This window comes from Cryptomeria japonica, chromosome 10 (assembly GCF_030272615.1).
Source record: "Cryptomeria japonica chromosome 10, Sugi_1.0, whole genome shotgun sequence".
NCBI classification, from domain to species: domain Eukaryota; kingdom Viridiplantae; phylum Streptophyta; class Pinopsida; order Cupressales; family Cupressaceae; genus Cryptomeria; species Cryptomeria japonica.
The window spans coordinates 174,454,129-174,481,429 of NC_081414.1; the positions used below are offsets into that span (position 1 = coordinate 174,454,129).

The 27,301-nt window shown below is 33.1% G+C and overlaps 1 protein-coding gene and 1 long non-coding RNA gene across 3 annotated transcripts in view; both read left to right on the forward strand.

Annotated features, from left to right (window-relative positions):
• The window catches only part of LOC131859669 (uncharacterized), an 83,575-nt gene extending 72,848 nt beyond the window's left edge, over positions 1-10,727 (forward strand). Inside the window, exon 3 of the long non-coding RNA XR_009359276.1 lies at positions 10,594-10,727. This is a non-coding gene — a long non-coding RNA (uncharacterized LOC131859669). The remainder of the gene's footprint in view (positions 1-10,593) is intronic.
• A 958-nt stretch (positions 10,728-11,685) lies between these two features.
• The window catches only part of LOC131859612 (UPF0481 protein At3g47200-like), a 34,006-nt gene continuing 18,390 nt past the window's right edge, over positions 11,686-27,301 (forward strand). Inside the window, exon 1 of one of the 2 annotated variants that reach the window (XM_059213571.1) lies at positions 11,686-11,817. The gene's annotated coding sequence lies outside the window, so the exon portion shown is untranslated. The other variant, XM_059213572.1, reaches the window with a different exon arrangement.

The following is a 27,301-nucleotide window of genomic DNA, read 5'->3' on the forward strand; positions in this document are numbered from 1 at the left end:
ACCTAGCACAAAATTATCATAGCCTAGTTTGTCCCCATAGGCTAAAACATAAAATAAATAAATGGAACTAAGCAATAATGAAGGAATTAAGATTATCGAATAAAGGGAGCAAAAAAGCTAAAGTAAAGGACAAAATGATAAAACCCTAAAGATATTTTGCTGTAAACACTTTGAACCTAATGCTTGCCTCCTTCGCTCTATCCAAATTATACAACAATTAGTTGAAAGTTGTCTTTGCATTTGTTTTCGTCTGCAATGTCACTCGACCCAATGCACTACAGTTTCCCAAGATCCTCCACCTTTCAGCAACATGCAAAATGTATGAAACCCTAATCGCCAGTTGTTCGCCCCAATTTATCACTTGTACCATACGATGATCCCCAAGGGTTTTGCAGAGCCAGGTTTTTCGAAGCCAACATTCTGTAGGCCCAAGCTCCCTATTTTGGAGGCGTTGTCCTTTGAAGTTGTTCTTTCTCTCATCTTGATGTCTGCAGGAGCAGCTATAATGAGTCAATCCTACGCTCAAAAGTCACACATTCTCTTGTATTGAGAACGATGAATGCCTCTAATCATCCAATAAAATCCTGTCGGGATTGATTTCACCAGTCAATTGTTAAATATCGATCAGTTTGTTATATGAACATTGTAAAAGAGAGAAATCTTAAAATAATATTGAGTTGTGATTGGGCGTGCAAGATCTGTTTAATCATCATTTAGGGTGAACCCTCGGCTATAGTTCCATGCTATCGCAAAAACTAATAATGCCAGTAATCCCAATACTAAAATAAAAAATCCTAGCAAGCAGCCAAAGTAAAACGTAAATATAGATGTTTAATCTCATGGAGAAACCAATTAGAAAGGTACCAAATGCAAAACCTGGTAGCTCTCTCTGTCTCTGTATTGCATTAGAGAGTGATGGCTAGTTCAAGTCCTTAGGTATAAGGTATTTTAGATCAGAAGCTCACTAAATTAATTTGCCGATAAGCATTCCCCTATGGGGATACACCACCACTGGAATTGTCTCACGCCAAGAACCTACTGCCTGAAATCAAATATCGGTGCAAAATAAAACCAATAGATAAAATACAATGCGTTTACATGCCTCGCTAGCGTCAACCCCAAAAATATTATAATTTATACCTTTATTGGATCCCGAGTAAGAAAATATTATAATTTTTCCATTTGTCGAAAAGCAACAGATTGCTGGAAATTGTAGGCTGTTAATATATTGCCTAGGTTACTTGACTGAAAAATTCAGTGTTAGCATCCTTTGATACTTTATTTATAGTAAGAATTAAGTATAGAAAAGGTGGTCAGATATGATGAGTTGTGTAATATGTGCAAAAAGTTATATTTATGTTAACTTCTTATAAAAAAATTTAATTATATATTTACAAAAAAATATTTTATGGATATTAAGATCATTATCTAGTTTTTTTTTTTTTTTATAATTATTTTGTATAAATCTAGATCAAAGAAATAAATAAAAATTATTATATAATAATTGATCTAGGATAGATAACTGAAATTGAAGTATGCATTACAATTAAATAAAGGGATAGGCATACACAGTTCTAGAATCGATGATGGATAGATGATGTAGGTGTTGATTGAAATATTTTGTGATTGTTGAAATATTAGTTATCTTAGTTTGATGAATGTTTCAAACTCTAGATTGATAAAGAGAATGATGTAGATGGATCTCGAGTTGGGAAGCTTCAAATCATTTTGTTTTATAACTTTCCATCTCTTAAAATAATATTTCATATTAATAATTACACATAATTTGAATCAAATTATATTTAAAATTAAATTATTAATTTGAAACATAATAAATTTATTACATTGTGATCCTGATAAATAATTTTAATAAAAATTAAGATCTTTATTTTATATTTAAAATATCTTACAACTATTTTAACTAAATATTAAAAAAATAAAAAATTATATATAAACATAAAATAATAAATAAAATATCATTTGTTATACTTGACAAGAACTAATAAATAAAACTCCTATTACTCTCAATTATTTATTTTTCAATTAAGAACTCTTATCCTTCTCAACCATTTATTACCCACATTAAGGAAGAAGTCAGGAAGAAGTCTTATCCCTGTCAATCATTTATTATTCACTTTAGAAAAAATCTCATTCTTCTCAATTACAAAATTTTATCTCAATTAATTCAAGATATAATTCTAAGGCTATTCTGTGGGAGTGCCTTAGCTGATTCGGAATTCATTTAAATTTTAAGTACTTAGGCGAGTTTTGAAGTTCATTGCATCTAATACACCACAATACAATACACCTTTTGACGAAATCATTATAAAATGGTAAGCATTCTCATTCCATGTTGATTTTTATTGAGAAGCAATTATTATTCACCTCCCGTGCATAATGCTTTAGAGAAAGACACGTGGGTATGTCAAATACATCTGGCATTCAATCTTGATTTATGCACCTAGGGGTACATGTACACTCAAAGTTTCTACTTAAATATATATATATAAATGCTAGCCGCACCATAAGATCCTTACTTTGGTTTTTGTGTCAATTTAATATGATATTTTAAGTTGGATGGATGCAATTTCAATCGTCTTTCATAAAAGGGCTCGTTGTAGTGTTTAATTCATGTCAATTTCTTATAATATTATACATCTAGTTTAAAAACATTGTCTCTCGAAAATACAAGTCAAGCGTGTATGTAAGTACAAGTGTGGTAATGAACTGAGAAGTGCAATTTTTTAAAATTCTGCTAATGAATAATTAAACTAATTAAAAAATTAAATTAAATAAATACAATTAAGAAACTCAAAATAATTACCCACTTTTAATCCAAAAACTCTAAAACTCAACCGTACAGTTATTAATGGATGAACAGAGGACGTTACATCATCATAACTACAATGCTACATCATGTTAGTGAAAGAATGGACATCCAACAAACACAAAAATGTAAATTGGGTAGTGAATGCAATGATAAAAAATGAGGCTCAAATAACTATTTTATGGGACGCTGCGGATTCACTCCAAGCTCTCGGGAGTAAATTTACAACTTACACTCTCCGATTGGTTGAGCTCCTTCTGTGAAAAATCAGGGTGACGTAGATTCTTTGTAAAAACATGCGAAACGCGTGGGAGTGGCATCAAGAATGTCTGGTGTGCATGGGATCCTAAAAATGACATTATCACGCTCCAATTATTCAATAGCCAAAACAAACAAAATTTATGACAGCATTTATTTATTGTGAAAGAGGTTGTGGTGTACCTGGTTAAGACAGATACAGATACGTGCCAGAACATGTGAACCATAGCTCTCCTTTCCAATACTTGGTCAATTAATTATAGATAAAAATTGACAGAATCATGTATTCTACTTTGTTCTACTTTGTGGATGCCAGTTAATTACCCAGGAGATTTGACAGAATCATAATTTTATTTTTTTCAGATATACGACAATAGGTGTAAGAAAGCTGCAGTGAAAAGTGAGCGCATAGCCACGTAAAACGCACTACATACAAGTAAAAACAAGCACATCGAAATATGTGCTCCTTATATGTGGTGCGTTTTGCATTCTGACAATTGACAATTGACAGGTGAGCGAGTTGCTCGATATTATCCCTAGATCGACCAAATTCTGAGCCGCTTAAATTTAACAAGATGGCGACATATACGAACTCCGAGTAAAGTATTCAGTGGTCAGTAAAATCATTTGACGAGTGACCATAGGGACGCGTCTATTCTGGGTCCAAAATGACAGTACGTACTGACTAACACGCGTGTTAGATGCTCATTTTACACCGTCGATTTTGCAGTTAACGGTTGCGATTGACTAACCTGTCACTAACACGTTGTACGAAAGGTCCATTTTGGAGCTAGAATAACGATAGACTGACTCCATCCGTGCATTGTTCCCCATCCCTTCTAGAAAAATGTTGTTTTTTATCAAATCGTACATAAAAAGAAATTTGATGTAGGATAAAAGAGTGCATAATTGAATTTATGGAGATTAGATCAATTCTGTAATATGTAATTTAGATTTAAATGAAAAACAATCTAATCAGGATGCACTCTGCTCCCTGCATAAACAATGTCATTTGGCAGAGCTCAAAGACTGCTTTATCACCTTCTGCTAAGGCTGACAACATTTGTAAGTAGGTATGTACATTTGGGAGGCAGACAACCATGCCCTATCCTAAGCGTTTGAAACAAGGGTTGCAAAGCAGCTAAGTTCCCACGAAAGGATGACAAGATGTTTTTGTTTTGTCTGATTGAGGTTTTTGCCAAGTTGGCCAAAGTAAAATGTCAAAAAGTTGTTAATACTATTCAAAATATTCCTAGCACTAAGAGTCAATAATTTTTCGCACTTCCTGAGTGAATCAGACAGTAAAGGATCTATGCTTTGGCAGGAGAGATACGGGTTCAAAACTAGAGAGGGGTTGAATATAGGATAAGTATGCCCCATATCATGTAGCACGTATGAAGCCTTTCTACCTATCTTGAAAGAAATATAAAATTGGAACACAAATAAATTGTTCTATCAATTGCAGAAATTACAAGAGCTTCTTGATCAACTGATCAAGGATCAGAGTAACTGATAGAAAATGAATTACAACTACCTCATTATATATAGAGGTTTTAGATACATATAGATTTTGGAAAACTTGTGTTATTAGAAATAAAGCAAAAAACTAAAACTAAAAAATTAAAACAGTTTCTACTACATAGTCATTTCAAATAAAGCTAGAAAACTAAAAGCATAAAACTATGCAAGTGGGAGGAATTACTAAACAATATTCCAATAATCTCCCCCTTAATTTCAACCACTAATCGATTTAACAAAAAAACAATTGTATTTTTATCCGGCTTCAACAGGCTCAACTCCTACCACTTTCCATCATGCGGTGATCTCTATTTAGATTGCAAATTCTTGACTTTTAACTCCTTCAAGCCTTTTCTAAGACTTGGATTTGACTTTCTCACACGATTGCATATCGATGGCTTAAAATAATTTCTCCAATTTTCACAAAAACTTGTCATCTTCTCTCCTCTCATAGAAGGCTTCTCTTTTTTTTTTTTTGACAAAAAACACTATGGCCTCTCCAAAGACCATGATTGGGCTTCCTCACATATTGAGGGCTTCACCATGCGTACATGGTTTTAAACTTATAGTTTATGCCTGATTACAATCTCCTCTTTCGAGGGTTGACTTCACCTGATTGAGGAGGTGGCTTCTTCATTGAAAGTTGTTGGCTTAAAAAATACTTCACCCTTTGAACACGGGTGGCTTGCTAATTGAAAAATACCACAAAAATGGTTTGTGATCTTCACCGATCTCCTCTGGTGGCTTCCTCAGTTATGACTAGATTTAGTAATTTCTTCAGTGCTCTGACTGGTTCTTCAAAATCTTCAACCTCCCACAATCTTTCTTGAATTAGAATACATTCTCAAACCTGTTTTGATACCAAATTACAAGAGCTTCTTGATCAACTGATCAAGGATCAGACTAACTGATAGAAAATGAATTACAACTACCTCATTATATATAGATGTTTTAGATACATGTAGATTTTAGAAAACTCGTATTATTAGAAATAAAGCAAAAAACTTAACCTAAAAAATTAAAACAGTTCCTACTACATAGTTATTTCAAATAAAGCTAAAAAACTAAAAGCATAAAACTATGCAAGTGAGAGGAATTACTAAACAATATTCTGGAATATACTTGGAGTAAGTATAGGTTGGTCTCATAAATTTTTAGCTTCCCTCCAATCTAAGCAAAGTTGGGTTGATAGGGAATAAATGAAAGAGAAAAAGTAAACCATATTGCACAATTTACAGGACTGGAGGATTAAGACTGATAACCAAATACAAAATTCATCATAATTACATATTCTCATATCACATGCATATCTAAAGTTGAATAACTAAAGATGATCATGTGAATAGATGTTAAACACATCACCAACATTTGGCCAAACAAATGGTCCAATTTGAATGCCCTGAAAAGATAGACATAGCTTATGCCACCCAATGCAAGTGTTAGGTCAAAATACGAATTGCATACGCTACAAGGCAAGAATGGCCTTGATATACATCTTCAAAAAACCAATCTTTTATGTTTTTCAAATACAGTGCAAGCAATTGACAATCACGAGCGCACCCTTTGCTCAAAGACATTATCTTGAAGGAATTAAATGCCTAGCCCGAAGACATAATCCTTGTATGGGATGGAATCATAGAAATGAAAATATTAAAGTGGTTATGGGCGATTACAAAGGTAGCAGATGCATGGAAATGAAAACTCACCATCGGTATCTGATTTCTTGACAAATTTGGAATTGACACTACTTACAATAGTGGATGTTGGAAAATTGTGCATAAGACCATGAAAATGCACAAACAACTAAATCCAACAAATCCTTTGCAAAAGATAATGTTTGTGGCAGTCAACATTAAGGACTAATGTTGATGCTAGCAGAACTAACACACTTAGATTTGAAGAGTAACTGAGAGTTACCTAGCCGAAATAAAAAGCAAATAACATATGAAACCAAAAAAATTAAATTAGTCTTTCAAGGAAAGGTGAAAAGCAACGTAGGAACTACAAGACATGGGTGGAAGAATAAAATAGTTGAGGTACTAAAAGACTTTGTAGACAAGCGATGACAAAAATTGGTGTGCACTAAAAGGCATAGATGATATCGGACACTAAGTTTTAGGACTTTGAAAATGAAGCAACATGTAAAAACTCTTATTTGATTTTATTTCAATAAACAATTTTCATCATTGATTGAGCTGGCCTGTCAAACATGATTCTTGTTTAGAAGATTGATTGAAATTTTTCAAATAAGTGAATGATAAAAAACATAATATGCAAATTATGTTACTTTGGATTAAATATTTGTCGACAATTCCAAACAATCCTCTTAACTAATCATTATACCTTCATTTTACTAGTTTGTGAAGCAAAAGCAGCATGCCTGAAACAGTAGTTGTGCCAGAGAAAGATTTGCCTCCATTCTATTCACTATTTAAATTCATAGAGCCAACTTTGCTCAAATTGGAAGATTTCCATGATCAATCAAACCTTAAAGAACAGAAAGTGGACACTATATCAAAAGTCTTCTTTGAAAATATTATAGACCAAGTTCCACTTTTCAAAACAAAAAGGGCTTAGTTATGGATCTAAGAAATATTAAATTTTCAGACGGAAGAAAACAACATAGTTCCAAATTTTGATTTGCAATCGACTTTAGTGACCAACTATTTTGAATGTGAGCTACGAGATATTTGGTTATCTTATCAAAGCTTTTTGTGATGAGAGCCTTATGAGATAAGTCCTAATTGTGCTATATGATATGGGAAAGCATGGTTTTGAGCCTTGTGTTGATATTTATAACACATTAATTAATGCATATGTTAAAATAAATCAACTAGAAGAAGCTAAAGGTTTGTTTCTTTAAATGGAGGACAGACATTTACAGCCAACCTTTTCTTCTTATAATATTCTAATTGATGCATACAGTAACAAAAGACGATGCAATTAACAAATAACTAAGGCAAAATACCTCTCTTGATAAGTCCACTTTTTTACCTCACTTATTCTAGAGCTAAAATTCATATGAGAACTCCAAACTATATTCCATGCCTTCCAAGATGAAAATTTTTGCAAACAACAAAATTGACATTTTTCCTGAAAGAGATCAAAACCTAAAGGAAACAAAAAATATATAAACACTCATAGGATAACGTGACCATAAATTATACACAAATTTGAATGCCTTCTCTAAATTTAATCTCATCTCACAAAAAAAAATTGAAAGAGGTTTTAAAAAATTCAATAAGATGTAGTGGGAACAAGTCCAGTAATGCACGGGTTTCCGACCCTCTAAGAAGAAATTGAAATTGAAATCCCATTGATGCCCAATTAAAACCAAAATAAGTCAAGAATTGGAGTACGCCCAATAAGAGAAAAGAACCTTATACTTTTTTGGTATAGCTCCACAGCAGCTGCATGCGCTATCAATACATTATGGGCAACAATATATGGCTCAAAAGTGGAGTTTTCTATAAAAGTGTAGGAACAACGTTGAGGAGCAAAATGACCATTGTCATACCCTACAACTTTAAATATATTGGGTTCATTGAAAGTTGACCAAAATTTTACCCTATCGCCAAATTCTTGAAGCATGTCTGTATAAGCCATAAAACCTTTTCTGCAAATAATTACTTTAGGATCAGTCTATTATGTAGTTTCCATGTTCACAAATGACAAAGTAAAGGACAAAATGATAAAACCCTAAATATATTTTGCTGTAAATACTTTGAACCTAATGCTTGCCTCCTTCACTCTATCAAAATTATACATCAATTAGTCGAAAGTTGTCTTCACGTTTGTTTTCAGTTGCAATGTCACTCGGCCCAATGCACTACAATTTCCCAGCATCCTCCACTTTTCAGTAGCATGCAAAACGTTTGAAACCGTAATCGCCAGTTGTTTGCCCCAATTTGTCACTTGTATCGTACGATGATACCCAAGGGTTTTGCAGAGCCAGGTTTTTTGAAGCCAACGTTTTGTAGGCCCAAGCTCCCTATTTTGGAGGCTTTGACCTTTGAAGTTGTGCTTCCTCTCATCTTGGTGTCTGCAAGAGAAGCTATAATGAGTCTGTCCTACCCTCGGAAGTCACGCGTTCTCTCGTATTGAGAACGATGAATGCCTTTGATCATCCAATCAAAGCCTGCCGAGATTGATTTCAAAAGTCAATTGTTAAATGTCAATCGGTTTGTTATATGACCATTGCAAAAGAGAGAAATCTTGAAATAATATTGAGTTGTGATTGGGCGTGCAAGATCCATTTAATCACCGTTTAGGGCAATCCCTCGGTTATAGTTCCATGGTGTCACAGGAACTAATAATGCCAGTAATCCCAAAACAAAAATAAAAAATCCTAGCAAGCAGGCAAAGTAAAATGTAAATGTAGATGTTTAATTTCATGGAGAAACCAATGAGACAAGTACCAAATGCAAAACCTGCTCTCTCTGTATTGCGTTAGAGAGTGCTGGCTAGTTCAAGTCCTCAGGTATAAGGTAGTTTAGATCAAAAGATCACTAAATTAATTTGCCGATAGAATCCCCTGTGGGGATACATCACCACTAGAATTGTCTCATGTTGGGAACCTGCTGCCCGAAAACAAATATCATTGAAAAATAAAACCAACAGATAAAATACAATGCGTTTACATGCCTCGCTGGCGGCAACCCAAAAAATATTATAATTTACTCCTTTATTGGATCCCGAGTAAGAAAATATTATAATTTTCCCATTTGTCGGAAAGCAATAGATTGCTGGAAATTGTAGGTTGTTAATATATTGCCTTGGTTACTTGAATGAAAAATTCAGTGTTAGCATCCTTTGATACTTTATTTATAGTAAGAATTAAGTATACAAAAGGTGGTTAGATATGATGAGTTGTGTAATATGTGCGAAAAGTTATATTTATGTTCAACTTCTTATAAAAAAATTTCAATTATATATTTAAAAAAGTATATTTTATGGATATTAAGATCATTATCTAGTTTTATTTTAGGAAAAAAAATTATTTTGTATAAATCTAGATCAAACAAATAAATTAAAATTATTATATAATAATTGATCTATGATAGATAACTGAAACTGAAGTATGCATTACAATTAAATAAAGGGATAGGCATACGCAGTTCTAGAATTGATGATGGATAGATGATGTAGGTGTTGATTGAAATATTTTGTCATTGTTGAAATATTAGTTATCTTAGTTTGATAAATGTTTCAAACTCTAAATTGATAAAGAGAATGATGTAGATGGATCTCGAGTTAGGAGGATTCAAATCTTTTTGTTTTATAACTTTCCATCACTTAAAATAATATTTCATATTAATAATTTTATATTTAAAATTAAATTTTTATTTTGAAACATAATGAATTTATTACACTGTGATTGTGATAAATAATTTTAATAAAAATTAAGATCTTTATTTTATATTTAAAATATTTTACAACTATTTTAACTAAATATTAAAAAAATTAAAAATTATATATAAACATTAAATAATAAATAAAATATCATATGTTATACTTTCTTCTATGACAAGAACTAATAAATAAAACTCTTATTACTCTCAATTATTTATTTTTCAATTAAGAACTCTTATCCTTCTCAACCATTTATTACCCACATTAAGGAAGAAGTCAAGAAGAAGTCTTATCCCTCTCAATCATTTATTGTTCACTTTAGAAAAACTCTCATTCTTCTCAATAACAAAGTTTTATCTCAATCAATTCAAGATATAATTCTAAGGCTATTCTTTGGGAGTGCCTTAGCTGATTTGGAACTCATTTAAATTTTAAATACTTGTTAGGCGATTTTTGAAGTTCATTGCATCTAATACACCACAATATGATACACCTTTTGACAAAAATTTAGTTGGTGTTAAAATGTGAGTATATTAAAGAAATCATTATAAAATGGTAAGCATTCTCATTCCATGTCGATTTTTATTCAGAAGCAATTATTATTCACCTCCTGTGCATAATGCTTTAGAGAAAGACAGGTGACTAGGATAACGTTTTAAGGAGAAGATTCTTACGAGGTACATGGTGGTAAAAGGCTATGAATTGGAGAACAAGAAGTAAGTAGGTATACCATGGACACACCAGAGTAAGCTCAACATTGATATCGAGGAAGGCTTTGGGTATGTCAGATACATCTGGCTTCAATCTTGATTTATGCGCCTAGGGGTACATGTACATTCAAAGTTTCTACTTAAATATATATATAAATGCTAGCAGCACCATAAGATCCTTAGTTTGGTTTTTGTGTCAATTTAATATGATATTTTAAGTTGGATGGATGCAATTTCAATGTCTTTCATAAAAGGGCTCGTTGTAGTGTCTAATTCATGTCAATTTCTTATAATATTAGACGTTTAGTTTAAAAACATTGTCTCTTGAAAATACAAGTCAAGCGTGTATATAAGTACAAGTGTGGTAATGAACTGAGAAGTGCAAATTTTTTAAATTCTGCTAATGAATAATTAAAATAATTAAAAAATAAAATTAAATAAATACAATTAAGAAACTAAAAATAATTACCCACTTTTAATCCAAAAACTCTAAAACTCAACCGTACAGTTATTAATGGATGAACAAAGGACGTTACATCATTATAACTACAATGCTACATCATGTTAGCGAAAGAATGGACATCCAACAAACACAAAAATGTAAATTGGGTAGTGAATGTAATGATAAAAAATGAGGCTTAAATAACTATTTTATGGGACGCTGCGGATTCACTCCAAGCTCTCGGGAGTAAATTGGGTAGTGAATGTAATGATCAAAAATGAGGCTCAAATAAGTAAATTTCCACCTTACACTCTCCGATTGGTTGAGCTCCTTCTGTGAAAAATCAGGGTGACGTAGATTCTTTGTAAAAACATGCGAAACGCGTGGGAGTGGCATCAATAATGTCTGGTGTGCATGGGATCCTAAAAATGACATTATCACGCTCCAATTATTCAATAGCCAAAACAAACAAAATTTATGACAGCATTTATTTATTTTGTATTTTACTCTAAGCTGTGGAAAGCGAAAGATGGTTCACGTGTTTTGGCACATATTGCAATATTGCAAGAAATGAGTTTGTGGTGGGGAAGGAAAATTGTAGAGATAAGTTGAGCAGTGAAAGCTTATTATTCCTAGCACTAGCACACCCCAACATCTGTGGTTGCCAAAGATTCAATTTGAAGTTCCATCGTTTACTCTTTATTTACCAGGTACACCACAATTTCTTTTCTTAACAAAAGATATAGACTGTTATGAAATAGATCTTAAAAAGGCTTAGACCGTCAACAGTTAATTTGGTGTCTTCACTTTTTCATTTCTTGCTGCTTTCCTCTAATTATAAACGTTCCTAGATTGCAATGGTAAGAAGGTTTTTTAAGGAGTTTTAAGAAGTTTTGTTTTTTGAGTTAGCACGATTTTAATTGATTTTTCCTTTTAGTTTCATACTCTTGAAGCTCATGTATATACAGAGTTAGTCAACCTAATGTCAAAAATCTATTTTCTGTATAGTAGAGCTCACAACCTCTAATATGACATTTCTATTCATCCTGTAGAACCGGAAATACTATGGTTAGTTTTCCTCAGTTCTATTATATTACTTTCGCTTGTTCTGAAGCAATCAAAATAACATGATTAGTCTTGGCTGTCCACGCAGACTATAACAGAAACAGACAACAAATTTATGGTGTGACATTAATTTGATTTTTTGAATAAACTTATGAAATTTATGGGAATGCAAGCCTCTAGAACTCAAACTACAAACTAGTCTTCATATATGTTTGATGATAATAAAATTTATATATGTTTGATGATAATGAAATATCAAAAATATGATGGATTTGTCGAATTACAGGTATTATATGGATCAGTTAAGATTCAAATCTAAAACTTTTGATTAGCTGTTGGAAAGTGCTTTACCATCTAAGCTATGACCTCCTCCTTTAGATGAGGCCTTTTTCTAACACTACTCCTTAAAACACACTGTAGATATTTGGGACTTCAAATCTAGAGCTCTAATACCATATGTTGAGTTACAGCTCACTTAGACCACCTAAGTTTCAAACCCAGAACCTTCCATTTGCTTTTAGAGTTTTCTACCAACTGAACTACTGAGTACTCTTATACCAGCCCATTATTATGTTGAATATAATTTATTTCCAGCAATAATAACAATCAAAATGACTTTTAATCGTAATATCCGCTATTTACTCTGCTAAATAATTTGGGCAGTGTTCAATTAAAAGAACCAAACTAGCTTAACCTCTTTGAGAATGAAATGTTATAAACTCTAAATAGGTGAAGCATCAACCGAACTGTATCTTTCCTCATATGGTTCTTATCAATAAGCTTGCCTTCCTTTCTTTGGAGGATGCTACTCTTCTAACGAGTACATTAGAATATAACGAAATATACATTTGAACAGTTCTATTATATGTTCTCTTTAAAAGAAGTTAATTTTATAAAATTCAGAAACATATCAGTAATTACAGAAGATTTACCCAAAAAGGTCTTATTTCTATAGATCAGAAAAGCAGAACTCTTCTCAGAGATATCTCCATTCATTAACTACAATAAGCATGTAGCTTGCACAAAGAGAACGCAAATACCTCAGAGAGGAACAATAGTTAAGCGAAGATAGAAACTTATGAAACTTATTTTCTCTAAAAATATTCTAAAGAATGGTCTAAGCATCTACGGCTTTCAAAAGAGCTTTAGTAGTAGGGCTCCTCTGTTCAGAAAATTTGTATTTGTTCATGTATGAAATTAGATGTTCCTCTGAAGTTTCAGAATTACTAAATAAATATTGTGGATAAGGTAAGGCAAGTCTAAATGTTGACTTAATAAAGATTTAATTTTATGAAAATTTTAAATTATGAATATGTACATTGAGTTTTGAGTTTTCAAATGATGGAATGAAGTCTCAAATTGTATGAGTTAAATATGCTTAAAGTTAATTATATTTGATATTCATTAAATTTTGTCGCAACAAGATCATGGGATAAAAGACCATTTCTTACCTAATAACTTGCATGATAACATTGACCTATCCTAACAACCAATGTGGAAACATTAAAAACATGTTGAAGCCTTGTCCAATAAATAGGTGTAGACCTAAAATTTGATATAAATGCATTTAATAAAGTTTTTATATTCATAAATTATCTGTACATGCAAGTGTGATAGTGGAGGATATGTAATTTAACCCAAAATCACAAGCTCTTGATATGTGTAAGTGAAACAAATAGTGCAACCTAGAATAATGGAACAATTTCATCTAGTAAATGGAAATATTGGCTCCTACAATTGCTAGGTAATTTTATAAAACTATGCAGAAGTGTTTCAATATATCTCAATTCATGTCCTATAAGGAAAGTTTCAAAATAAATAACAAGCATTTCATTGTGAAGTTATAAAAGGATGGAAAATATAGAATAAAAAAAACTTGCACTTCATAAAAGTATTATTTTTATCTTAGGTCATTCCCAAAGAATTAATATTAACCTGAAGTAGAAAAATATACCTTGGAAATGTCTATTTAGGGACTCAAAACAAGCTATCAAAGCCTACTAGGTTTCCTTGACATTGTCAAAGAGTCACTTACCACCATAGGCGTAGTTTATTTATCATAGTTAAGGTGTGATCCACCATAGATAGTCCTAACATTGGCTTCTAAGATAAGTACAAATCAACATGTTGATAATAAATAGGATGATAAACTAATCAATTGTATCAAAATCATAAACATGTAAAACTTATATGATATTACTAACAAATAATGGAACCACTAGAAATCAAGTGAGATTGGAGAATTATTTTGGGAACAAAGTGACAACATAAATTAATGTATGTAATGGGGATTCAAAGTAGAGTAAACTAGCAAGACTAGAGAATAACTGTAAAGTGAAATGATAATAACATAATATAAAAAATGATAACAACTCTTAATGGTGGTAAACAAGGAAGTTCCTACACAAAGGAAGATAAAAGGTTATGTAAAATAAACAAAAGAATAAGATTAGAAAATGGATACATGATAGAAACAAAGAGGGATAATATAAGAATTATATAGTAAGGAAGATAAGGTCACATAAACAACTCCCTATACTAAATATTGTTAGGAGGACATACAAATATTTCAAAAGTAATTTTAACTTTCTTAGTATCAATCTTGTGTTACATGAGGGGTTGTCGTTATTGATCTATGAGCATTTTGAAGCCAAGCATGTGATTCCCAATTCCCCCCATATTTCCATTTTAGAGTATGAGGACTCGGGGACCCATAATTTCGATGACGAAGATTGGAACACAAATATGGAGGAGGATAACTATGCTCCTTCAAAGAAAGTGAAAAATAAGAAAAATCCAAACAATCCCTCAGGCACTGGAAAGGCAAAGTTAAAGGGGTCAAAAAATATTGTTACCCATCTCCCTGGAGCCAGTTCCAAATGTAGTAGCAAGATACCTAAGGCCCATCCTTGAAATAAGGGTAAATCTCTGTTTCTTGATAATCCCTCTTCTAACCATGAGAATCAAGACTCTGCGATTCCCTCGATCTTGAGGAATTATTACACTTCTATACATAGGGAAAGTAGGCCTCATTTTCCTATCGATCTAAACATAGACTCTCATTTATTTAATTTGGATCAAGAGTTCCCTATGAACATTTTGGCTATTGCTAGGAATGGAGCGGTGTATTTTTTCCGGGTTATGAAGTGGGCCTTTCATGAGATAAAGAACCTTACTTTAAAATAGAGGGCTATGAGTAGTAAGTTGGAAAAGCTTGAGTTTGGGGGTGTGGGTTTATCTGACATACAGGGTTTGAAAGTTAGCAAGCTTTGGATAGAGGATGGAATTTTTTTTGTTGTTGATTGCCTTTCCTAAACAGTTGAAGCCATTGACAAATTCAAAAAAGGCTATGAGCACAATATTGCAACCTTTGAGAAGAAATTGAAAAGGATTAAAGATACCTTGCAATCCATTATGTCTCTCAGCCACAATATCATCAAGACCACTATAGATAGTGTGAATACCATGACAGGTAATTTCGAACAGAGTTATCAGGATAATTTAGTCGTGGATATAGATTTGGATAAGGAAATGGGTAATGAAGAGTCTTTTGGACCCAATAAGAGGACTTGTGCCAATCTGAAGAGGAATGCAGAGAAATCACCATAGGATATTTAGGATTCGATAAAGGTGGCTCAAAATGTGAACCAACTGGAGGCAGAGGTCGCTGAGACTTTGAATAATTTGACCTAGCTCTTTTGTTTTTCCCTTGGTTTTTGTCAGTCTTTTTGTTTGGGTTTTGTTGGTGTTGGGCTACCGTTGTTTTTGTTTCCTTTTAGGGCAACATTTTGTCTTATTGTAAATTTATTTCATTTTTTATTCTGGTGTTGACCTTGTGTAAAGGGTTTCAGGTCCCTTCAAAACCTTCTTTTTCTGTGAAAACATGTTTGGAGAAACGAAATATTCACCAATCAAACACCCCTCAAACAAGAGGGATGCATTTTCCCTACCAAGATCTTAAGAAGGATAATCAGGAAAATGAAATAATTATATGATATGTCTGAGCAAAAGACTTTCTTCCATTTACATCTCAAAAACATAATGTTCAAGCACAAAAAAATGGCCCTTTTACACAAGCCACCATGTAATACAAGTTTCAAAAGGTGACTTTGTTACCATGCCAAAGTTTGAAGATGGTACTTGCAAGCAAAAAGCTATTAACAAAAAAAGTACCTAAAAGAGGGATTTTCTTCACATATGCCCCAACTTTGCAAACTGCCAGAGATATAGTACCTTCATCCAAGTAGTTGTTATGTGATTGTAGTTAAGCTTTTTATAGATGGTAGTGGATCTAATGAAGTGTCATAGACCTTAAATTATTGCAAATATTGTTCTCTTCTTGCCTTTTGGATTATATATTTCCTTGTCATTTCTTCTTAAGGTAATGATCCTAATAAGGGTTTGTCCATCCACCTTTTATTATTTTTAAGAAGAACAAAAACAAGACCAAACTTTTCCCTCTGTCATTTTTTAGGCTCATGAGGTTATGATTGTCATATTATTCTATCACCACTATACTGTAGATATATCTATCTTGCTAAGGTTGAAGACTCTTCTATGCTTTATTTTCTTCCTTAATTCTACTCTTGTAGCCATCATTAACCTTTGGGGTTCTTCATGTTTTTTTGTTCTCCCCATTCATTGCTTGGTTTCTTACCAAACAATGAGATTATGTCTTTTCATTACCTCACCATGATTTTGAACCTTTCTACTTTGTCTATTTATGGACTTCTCATTGTCACAATTGTCTAATCCCTAACTGCCTCTCATTCATTTCTCTTTGGTAGGACTGTGTTATACTTTCTAATTTCTTACTACATTCTTTGTGTTATTGTCAGGTCCTTGGGACTACCCTATGCACTATATTTCTACTGTCTGTAAATATATCTCTCACTATGATGATAGGATACTTTCTTTCATCTTATATGCTCTCAAAAGAATTGGCACTAAGACTTTATTTGTGGTTGGTAGGTTTGGACCATTATCATAGTCATGGCATGATCTCATTCATACGGGTTTTGTTTCTAGTTTTGATAGTCATAAGATCTTTGTATTTTGCACACTGTTATTTGGTAGTCACACACAGTTTATGGCTCATTTTGCTAACATTATACACTATCATTCCATTAACCTTTAACCTTTGAAAATTGTAAGGGTATGTTTATCCTCTTTGTGGACTTGATGACTTTTGCCAATCCTTTCAAGAAGGCTATAAGTGTATTGTTCTTTATTCTTGTCATGGTTGTTATGGCTTCTACAATCATGTACTGCTCATTCCATACTCACTGTATTGCTTCCTTGAAAGTGAAGTATTATTTTTTTAATGCTCATTTCATGGTTGCAATATTTTTTGACATGATTATGATCCTCTATCACAGGTTTTTTTTTAATTCTTTATGAATACATGGATTTCATTTGCTAGTCTTTGTCATCATTTCTATTTTGATATGTTGCATCCATATTTTTCATTGACAATACAGGACTATCATGACTTTCCTCAAATTGTACTTTGCACTTTTTACTAGCTTTTTCAATGAATGGCTTTCATTGGTTCTTGACTGTTCAGACCCAAAAAAGAAAACTACTCCCATTTGTAAAAGAGCATTGGACTTCTATAACATAAATACAATAAAATACATAGAAAAAACTCTCTTTTTACCCTTAACCAAATGTTTCTTAGATTCAGTGAATGAAAGAAACCTCCTCATTTTAAATGCCATAAGCCCTTTACATGGCTAAAAATATCAATGAAATCACTTATCTCTCAAGGAAAAAGGCTTTGTTTAGTCTTGAAATGCCAACCTCTCAATGCGAGTCTTGATTGAAACCCCTGAAAACCATCCTTCAACTACTCTTGGAAGCTTTGTCATTGCCTTTCAATGCATGAATAAAGACCTATGGCGTACTCTTACTGGTGTAATAGATGTGTATAAGGCCTTTCCTACAATTTATTAGAAGAGAAAACTCCATTCCATAGTGAAGACCAAAATTTTAAACTTTCACTTTCCTCGAATGGACTCAAACCTTACTCATTCACGGGGAATAATACTTGGTTGGATCTTTCTCTTTCAAATGTTATTTTTTTCTCAAAAACCATGCATGGGTACTTGGCTTATTCAATGTGGGAAGCATGAATTTAGGAGCTTGGGACTCAACATGAAGGGGAAAATTTTAGGTTGCAACCTCTTTCCAATGAATCAATACAAACTTTTTAGTTTAAACAAAACATGAACTCCCGTTTCCTTTAAGTTTAGTTCTTCAAAAATATTTTCTATGAAGACCTAAGACCCTATGTAGAGCCATGTTTTATTTAAGAGGTGAAAAATAGGCAACACAACCAACAAGGATTTGGTTGGCTTATACAAACACATATGACTGCCTACCCTTTTCTTGAGTTGAAACAAAGGGAGTGCTTATATTCTTGAGCTTGTATTGAAGGATTGGAATTCTTCAGTGGTTTGGGTTAATCCCATTTTTAGAAGTTATTGAATGAGAGACACAGAAACGGGCAGTGCACCTTGCCCTGACAAAACAAATGTGAAGAGGGTACAATGGTCCCCTGAAGAAGATGCTATACTCAAACATTTTGTTCATAAGCATAGAACTAGAGGCAAATGGATTATTTTGCCTCACAAAGCTAGTATTTAGTCACAACAAATGTGAATAGAGGACCATGGTCCCTTGAAGAAGATGCTATACTCAAACATTTTGTGGAGAAGCATGGAACTAGAGGCAATTGGATTGCTTTTCCTCACAAATCCGATATATTATTGTATACCTAATTTCAAAACATTCATAATTGTGTCCAGAGTGAATTTTTTAGCAATGCATCATAAGGGATTCACTATTATATTTGACTTGTTTTAAAACATTTGGGTATTTTATTGTTTAAGGGTGTTTTTTATCAGCAGTGCATCAAATTGCAATGCTATCAGGATCCATTACCTAATGCGGAGACCTCAAACTATTGGAATCTAATCAAAACAAGAATTTGGTCCCAAATGAACATTGAAAGACTGTATTTTTCACACTTGTTATGTCTTCCCATTAGTTGAGTGGCTAGATATAGTATATAGATGTTTTGAAGCTTTAGCATAAGCATGTAATGTGGAAAGACTTCCACAAAGTGCATAGTGAATGATCGTTGCATTGCCTACAACAATGTCCATGTGTCTTTTTGTTTTGGAAATTTACAAGACTTGTCCAGTATAGTGCTAGATGCATCACTTTTGTGCCCATTAGACAAGAGGTCAGATATGCCATAGAGGTCTTGAAGCATGAGTATATGTAGGCTATGAAGAAACATTGTGAGTGGTAGCTATAATGCTTCAATCAATGTCTATGTACTTTATGTTTGAAAGTTTTTATAGGGCCTGCTAAATATGTTACTAAGTAGATATATCACATATATTTCAGAGAATTAAATGTTTTATTGATTTTACAGGAAATGCATGCAAGAAGCAAATAATATACTTGGAAATTTAGTGTGATCAAACATAAATATCTTGAGCAAGAATATGATTAATAGCCAAAAGTTACCAACCATTCTCATCTGGTTTAGTAAGGAATAGTCATCTTTTAATGAATAATTTTATATAAGTGGTGATCTTACAACAACCAAATAGTTATAATGCAACAACACAACTAGAAATACAGAACACTATATCAACTAACAATCTTGATAAGTGATAACCTTTTTAACATTAACATAAATAAACAACCCAAAGAGATTTATTTGAGCAATTGATCAAGATATGCTTAAGACAAAGAGACGTTTTTGTGAACTAGAAAACTATTAAAAAAATTATGCTTAAAAATTACTATTTATAAACAATATTAACTATCATGAATAGTATAAGTTTTGAAAAGCGTAGGTTTGGTTCACATGTTTTGTCACGGATCTCGCGTGTTTTAGTGGTGAAGAAAAATTGTAGAGATAACTTGAGTTGTGGAAGAGTGGTAATCCCAAAGACTTGTGATTGCCAAAGATTCAAATTGAAGCTCCATCCTTTATTCTCTGTTAACCAGGTACACCACAATTTCTTTTCTCAGTTATGAAATATTTTTTAAAAATGGTTACACCTCTAACTTGCGGCAGTTAATTTTGTGACTTCACTTTTTCATTTCTTGCGGCTTTCGACCTCTAACTGTAAACGTTCCTATCTTGCAATGGTAAGAACGTTTTCTGAGGACTTTTTACAATCTATGTAATTTTTTTTAAAATCCTCTCTCGCTCTATGAATTCGCACGATTTTCATTGATTTTCAGAGCCCCGGAGATTTTCTATAGACAAATTTTGTCGACATAATGTAAAAAATCTCTACTCTTTATAGTAGAGCTCACAAGCTCTAATATTACAGTAGACCGTCCACGCAGCTTATAACCGAAATAGACAACAAATTTTTTGTGTGATATTAATCATGAATAAACTTATGACATTTAAGGGAAGGGAAGCCTGTAGAACTCAAACTAGAAAATTGTCCAATAAATTACTATATTTACTGTCCAAATACTTAATTGATATATGTTGGATTATAATAAAAATGATATATATTTGATGATAAGGAAAATCAAAATAGGGTGGAGTTGTCAATAGGTCTTTGGTGTACTGGTGAAATTGAATGGCTTCAAATGAGCCCACCAGAAATCAAGTCTTGCTAAATGCAAGGCTCAGACATCATAAAAGATTACAACCTTTGATTAACTGTTGAAGTGTTCCATCAATCAAGTTACCACATCCTCTCTAATCAACCAATCATCCGTTTAGGTGAGACTTTTTTCTAATATGACTCTTTATTAAACCACTCTGTAAGTGTTTGGGCCTCCAAGTCTACCAATTCATATAGACCACAGAAAATTCAAACTCACTCACTAAGAGAAGGCAGAAAGAGAAAACATGAGCAGGAAGCTCAGCATTAATATGTAGAAACAAGTCCAAGATGAAAGGGATGAGCACCAAGAAGATCCAATTACATGCACAAAACATATCAGTTAAATTGTATTTTTTTTTGGCTTATATAACTAGTATTATGCTTAAATAGATAAGTATAGGGAAAATATATATATGCTCTACTGTGGTGTTTAACTGTACTAAAATTAATAGATAAATATATTTTAAATTAGAAAGTGAAAGAATTATATAAAGATTTTTATACAATAATAGTTGTCTTTAAAATCTGAAGAATAAAAATTCCAAGTAAGCTTGTTATAGATGAAAATAGAAAAACAAAAGTTCACCAAGAACAACGCAGAAAACTATTAGTTTTAATTATGATGGAGGAGTGGAAGAAGTTGTGAGTTATGAATTGAAAAAAGAGATCTCCAATCTATAATATTTCAGCTACATCAACATCAAAAGTAGCCAAACAATATTAGAATAAGCCTTGGTTCACAATTTACAAAGTTAATTTTGATCTATCTGACCAATTAATATACTAGGACAGACGCAGAAAATTAAGATCTGGTATCTTAACAGAAATTTAGGGATTGTATCAGAGATCTCTTGAGATACATTATGGTATCTTAGTTGAGATCTAGGGACCGTATTGGGGATTTTTTGAGATTTATTCTTTTGGAGAAAATTATATATGTAGACGTTTTGTGATATGAATGGGTTGATATGAAACGATTTAGAATGGCATCTTTAAATGCAACTCTACTGCGCACAACTTGAGAGAGTTTTGATTTATAGGTTAATGAAATAAAATCATATTTCTCAAAAATCTTTATGAAAAGCATGAGATTTTAAATTTAAATTGGAAGGATCAGATCATGATGTTGTCTTTTATAAGTGATAAAATATAAGTATGACCTATTTTGAGAGGTAGAACACCTATAGATTTGGACTGGTCTTGGATAAGGCCATGGTAAAGTAAGTCTAATAATAAGTTCAAGATTAACAGCAGTTTGTGTATCAAATGAGTCAAGTAGAGTAATGCTTAAAAAATTAAAAATATTAAATTATAAAGCATGTATTTATGTGCATGTAGATCTACATGATCAAAACATGCAAAAAAGTAAAATTAAATCAAATAAGAAGTCATTAAATGGATATAATTTTTCCTATTGTTGATTGTTATCAAATATGGATCAACCATGTGCTCCTTTTGGCCTTACTATACAGGAAGTACCAATTATGCTTTTCATATAGTCAAAAGAATAGAATTAACCTATAAAGTATTACACAAAAATTGAGAATGAAATTAGTTTGCTAAGGCATGTGAAAAATATGCTTCATGTTTTGGATTCAATAGAAGAAAGTACGATCATATAGAAATTACTAAAATAAAAATTTATTGTGATGAACACTTGTTTGACTGATTCTAAACAACACAATTTTTTATAAAATTATCATATTTTGGCCACTGCCCCCTCATCCTCCACCTAACTCTAGTTCGTTGAAATTAAACATCGACATCTCTTCCAAAGGAAACCTAGGGCAGGTTAGAGGGGGTGGTGTCATCTGCAACCATAGGGGAAATCTTATTTGGACTATGTGGCCAATTTGGGCACACAAACTTTGAGTTATGTTGAGGTGGTAGCTATTTACTACAATCTTTCTATTATTAATGAGAGAAGGTATAATCAAATCATCATAGAAGGTAACTAAAAAAACCACCATCCTCCTACTCAAGAACAAAGTTATTCGAAACTGGAAGTGTGAAGACCTTGTGGCTAAGTGTAAGGCTCTCATTCATGGAATCAGTCATGTATGCCTCTGTCATACAAGAATGAAAGATAATGAAGTTGCAGACATGCTGGCTTCATTAGAACAAGTTTGCAAGAATTAAAAAAATAGGGATAAATATCTTTGATATTCTAGATTTGGTTCATGTGGTAATCTTTGAGGACATAAATATTAAAGATGAAGTATAACCCAAAGATCACCCTTTTCATTATTTTTGTTGCCATTTTGGCTAGTCCTTTTTTGTTTTGGTGGCATATGTCTCTTTTAAAAAGTAGTGTCACTTCCCCCTTTTCTCTTAAGTGTTGTTGTGCTCAAATTGCTGGATTTTACTCTCTCTACTTGGTTTTTATGCCAAAGCTCTCTATGATTGAGATGGGAGGGGACCTAATACAAGTTGAACTTGATTCATGTGAAAAATTCAGAATTAATGCTAAGCTATGGCTGGAATTGGTTAAAAGGAACTTGGATAGTTATGTTGAAGGCATGCAGAGTTTCACCCTAGAGCTCTCCAAAATTTTTGCCTAGGCTCAGGGAAAAAGGGGGAGGTGAAAATTGGAAAGTATGCCTTCAAAGTCACTCCAAATTTGATTATTTCCATACTGGGCTTCCATAGGATGAAATAATTTTCCCCACAAAGCAAAAAGCATCCTATAAGGAAGAATTCAAGTGATTTTTCAAGTTGGGAGAGGGGGTTTGTAGGTTAAAAAGTGGATATAATAGAGAAGAGTTACCTGATAATTAAAAAGATGTTTCCCTTTTGCTAATGAAATTCATAACTCTGGATGGGCCTTTCAAAATATTGAACATATCTAGCTTTTCTTGATATTAAACCACCTTAAGTATGGTATAAAGATGAATTTTGCATACTAGGTTTGTTCTCCATTATCTCAATCTATTTCTCGACCTAAGTCTAAAAATTCTCTTCCCCTCCATCAAGGGTTAACTGTTAGGCTCTATTTAACTTTCACCTTGCTCTAACCACTTCTAGTGGGTCCTTGTTAAGTCCTATTAGCCCTTTGTTGGACCCACATTTAGTGGTTGAGCTCTCTAGTACCCCCATGGCAAAACCCAACCCCACTGTTGGCTCCTCTTATAAACCTAAGCTTGTCCGTACCCAATTTAATCCCATAAGAGAAGCAAAATAGAAGACCTCTCCTAATCCACCTCTTAAGGATGTGGAGGTGTTGGAGTTGGATGAAGAGGAAGTGCACGAGGATTGTGAGTTCTCCTATGATTCAAAATCAGACTGGATCCTTGTTGATTTTGAGGAGGTTTCCCCATTTCCCCATAGTCAAGAGATTCTCAACTTTAAAGTTTTAAAGTAGGAGGAAAATGTTGAACAAAAAGTCCTAGTTATTAAATTAGGAGGAAAATGTTGAGCAAAAAGTCCTAGTTATTAAATTCAACTTTTATCATAGTTTGATGTGGCTATATGAAAGATCAATAAACTTGAGGCTATAGCTAAGGCTGATACTAGGGCAGACAAATTGGATATGGAGGAGAATGATGAACATGTTTGGAAAGCTATGAACAATATGGCTGGTAAATTAGAAAATTGGGATAAAATTGACGAGATGCTAAAAGACCTTAGTGAGAAGGTGTCTCAAAGAAATGAGAACAAGGTTCTAATGGAGCTGAAGGACAGCCAAAAGATCCTAATGCGTAAAATTGAGGAGATGTCCAAAGGAATCCATGAGATGGTCATGAAGAATTTGACTTACCTAAAACTATTTAAGAGGAAATCAACCACAAGAAAGCTCACCAAAAGAGGCATGCTCTGTTCACTTTTACTTGAATGGAACCACTTGCCTCTATGGTTAAAGATACCCCAGATTCTAGCTCTTTGAACTATATGGATTGGAGCGATAAGGTTTACATGGAGTGATAAGATGTTAAAAGCGATAAGGAGAGATGATATAGTGTGGAGACTGAAAAATACATAGGATGGCACAAGGATATATAAGGGTGTTAACGAAAAATTTGTATGAGGATGAGGCCCCTCAAAAATATGGTCTTATTAGTTCATAGCTCCAATCCAAAGCGATTCGGCTTCAGCCCCTTATCGATAAAAAAAAACAAAGAATGCAAGAAGTGATTTTACATTTAGTTAAACAAATATTTGATAATAAAATAAACACAATCCAATAATGATAATGTGCATCATATGTTCACACACCTCTTTCTCAAAATGGATATTGATAATTTAATTTCACTTTTAATCTGTCAAATGGTATTCTGGGAAATAAATACATCCAAATCAATGATTAAATCTCATATTTACTTTTCATGATTAAGTAGGGAGACCTATATAACTCACTTTTCAATAATATTATATTCCTCTTTATAGATATAGCATGTATAGTTATATCACACACACATAGTTATCTTCGTCCCTCCTCTAGCTTGGTCCTGGCTCTGTATTTTGGCCTTGGTTTTTCCTTGGTGGGTTTCTCTCGGGTGGCTCCTTTTTTGGTGTTTTATGTGTCTTTTGGGTTCATGGTCCTTGTCTGTGTGGGTTCTTTTCTTGTAGTCCCTTTTATTTCTATTTTGGTCAAATTATTGTTGCAAATTTTCAAGGGCATAATCTAGCTGATTGTTCTTCCTTTTTTTGGTTTTGGGTTCTTGTTATTTTTGTGGGTGTGTTTTCTTCTATTGGTGCCCTTTTTGTTCTTAATTTTCTTTTTTGGGCTATTGTTTCTTTGCCCTTGTTCCTTCTTTGTGCAACTTATATGGAGGGGGAGTCTTCCCATTTAGAGGTGGGGATTTTTCTTATGTCCTTGGTTTTAACTCCTTATGTTGTTTCTTCCTCTTCTATAGGTCCTATTGAGGTGGTGGCATTCCCTCTGGAGTTGATGACATGTGGTGGGGAAGAGGTTGGAAGTTATTCTTTGGTCGCTAATCTTATCCTTTGGAACTTGGATGTAGGGAAGGTTAGGGGGTGGATTCTCTATTTGGTGGTTTCTTCCTCCCTTGCTCCTTTCTTGGTGGGTTCCTCTTCTTTTGAGGTGGAGAGGAGATTCTCTGGTGGGGATGACCTCTTTTGTTCAGTGGCTAGCTATTTGGGCTCCTAGGAGGTTCGCTTTTGGATATTCATTCTTTTGGGCTCTTCCTTGTCTTTCCCTTTTGTGTTGGGGGCTTCTTGTTTGGCTTAGGAGTAGTTTTTTGCTACCGAGGTGGGGTCCTTCTATTCTGGGACCTCTTTTGTTCTCTTCTTTATTTTTATGGGAGCCATTTTAAAACCATCGGTGCTAGTTTGAGGAGCCTACTTTATCCCCTTGTTGTTGCCCTGCATCTTGGCTCCTATCTTTTGGGAGGTACAAGGGCTTTTTAGTTCTTGAAATGTTATGGGAGCCTTTTCAAAACACATTTTTCCAAGGTATTTTTTACGTAATATCTTTGTGTTACTAATAATGAAGGTTATGTGAGCCTTGTCAAAACCCATGCATCAAGTTATGGGAGCCTTGCAAAACCCTTTGTTGATGTATATCTAATATCTCTTGTTTGTTGGATTAGGCCTTTTGGGTATCTCATCCTGATCTTTGATGCCTAATTTCTAATGTGTGGCTATTGGTTGGCTATAGGTAGTATTTGATACATATTTTAGTAGTATCTTGTTCTTGGGTCCTTGATTCCCTCTATTTCCAAAGGGTTTCAGGTCCCTTCAAAACCTATTGTACATAGTTTCAAGTCCCCTCAAAACCTATTTGACCCCTAATAAAAAAGATGAATAATAACCATTAATCATATATTTTCATGTAAGTTCATGATGTGATGGTAAATCCTTAATATACTCATGTCCCCCCTCCCCTTAAATTGTTCTTTAAATGTACCCCTAAAAATTCAAATTTCACCTTGCCAAGACATCCACCTTTAAGGATTATATAACAAAAAATACTAGAAACATAAAAAAAATACACATCCTTGAGAAGAATTTTCTTTGAAAAAGAAAATTATGAATTTGGTCAAAGTCCATTAAGCTATCTTGTAACCCTTTAAAAGGTTTACTTCTAAGATCAATTTCCAATCTCTTAGATTATCACCTCCCCAAACTCCTATATCATATATCTCTCAAATGCAAGGAAGTTAAGTAGCAGAACAACTTCCTTCACTAACTTTGAGAGGAGGGTAATGCAAAAACTTTTACAGATTGTTATAGAAGTTACAGAAACATAACATAAATAATCAAAATATCATGCATACCACAACACAACACAATGATTTGTGTGGGGAAAACCCTTTTGGGAGGAAAACCCCATACTCCAAAAGCAGCTAATTATATTATTTGACAATCAATAACAAATTACAATATACTTGCAGAGCAAGCTCTTCACACAAGTACCACTAATTAGAGACTCAGAGATAACTCAATCTCCATAAGACTCTTACACACAACCTCTATCACACAAACCTCATATATAGGAGATACAATACAAGAAACCATC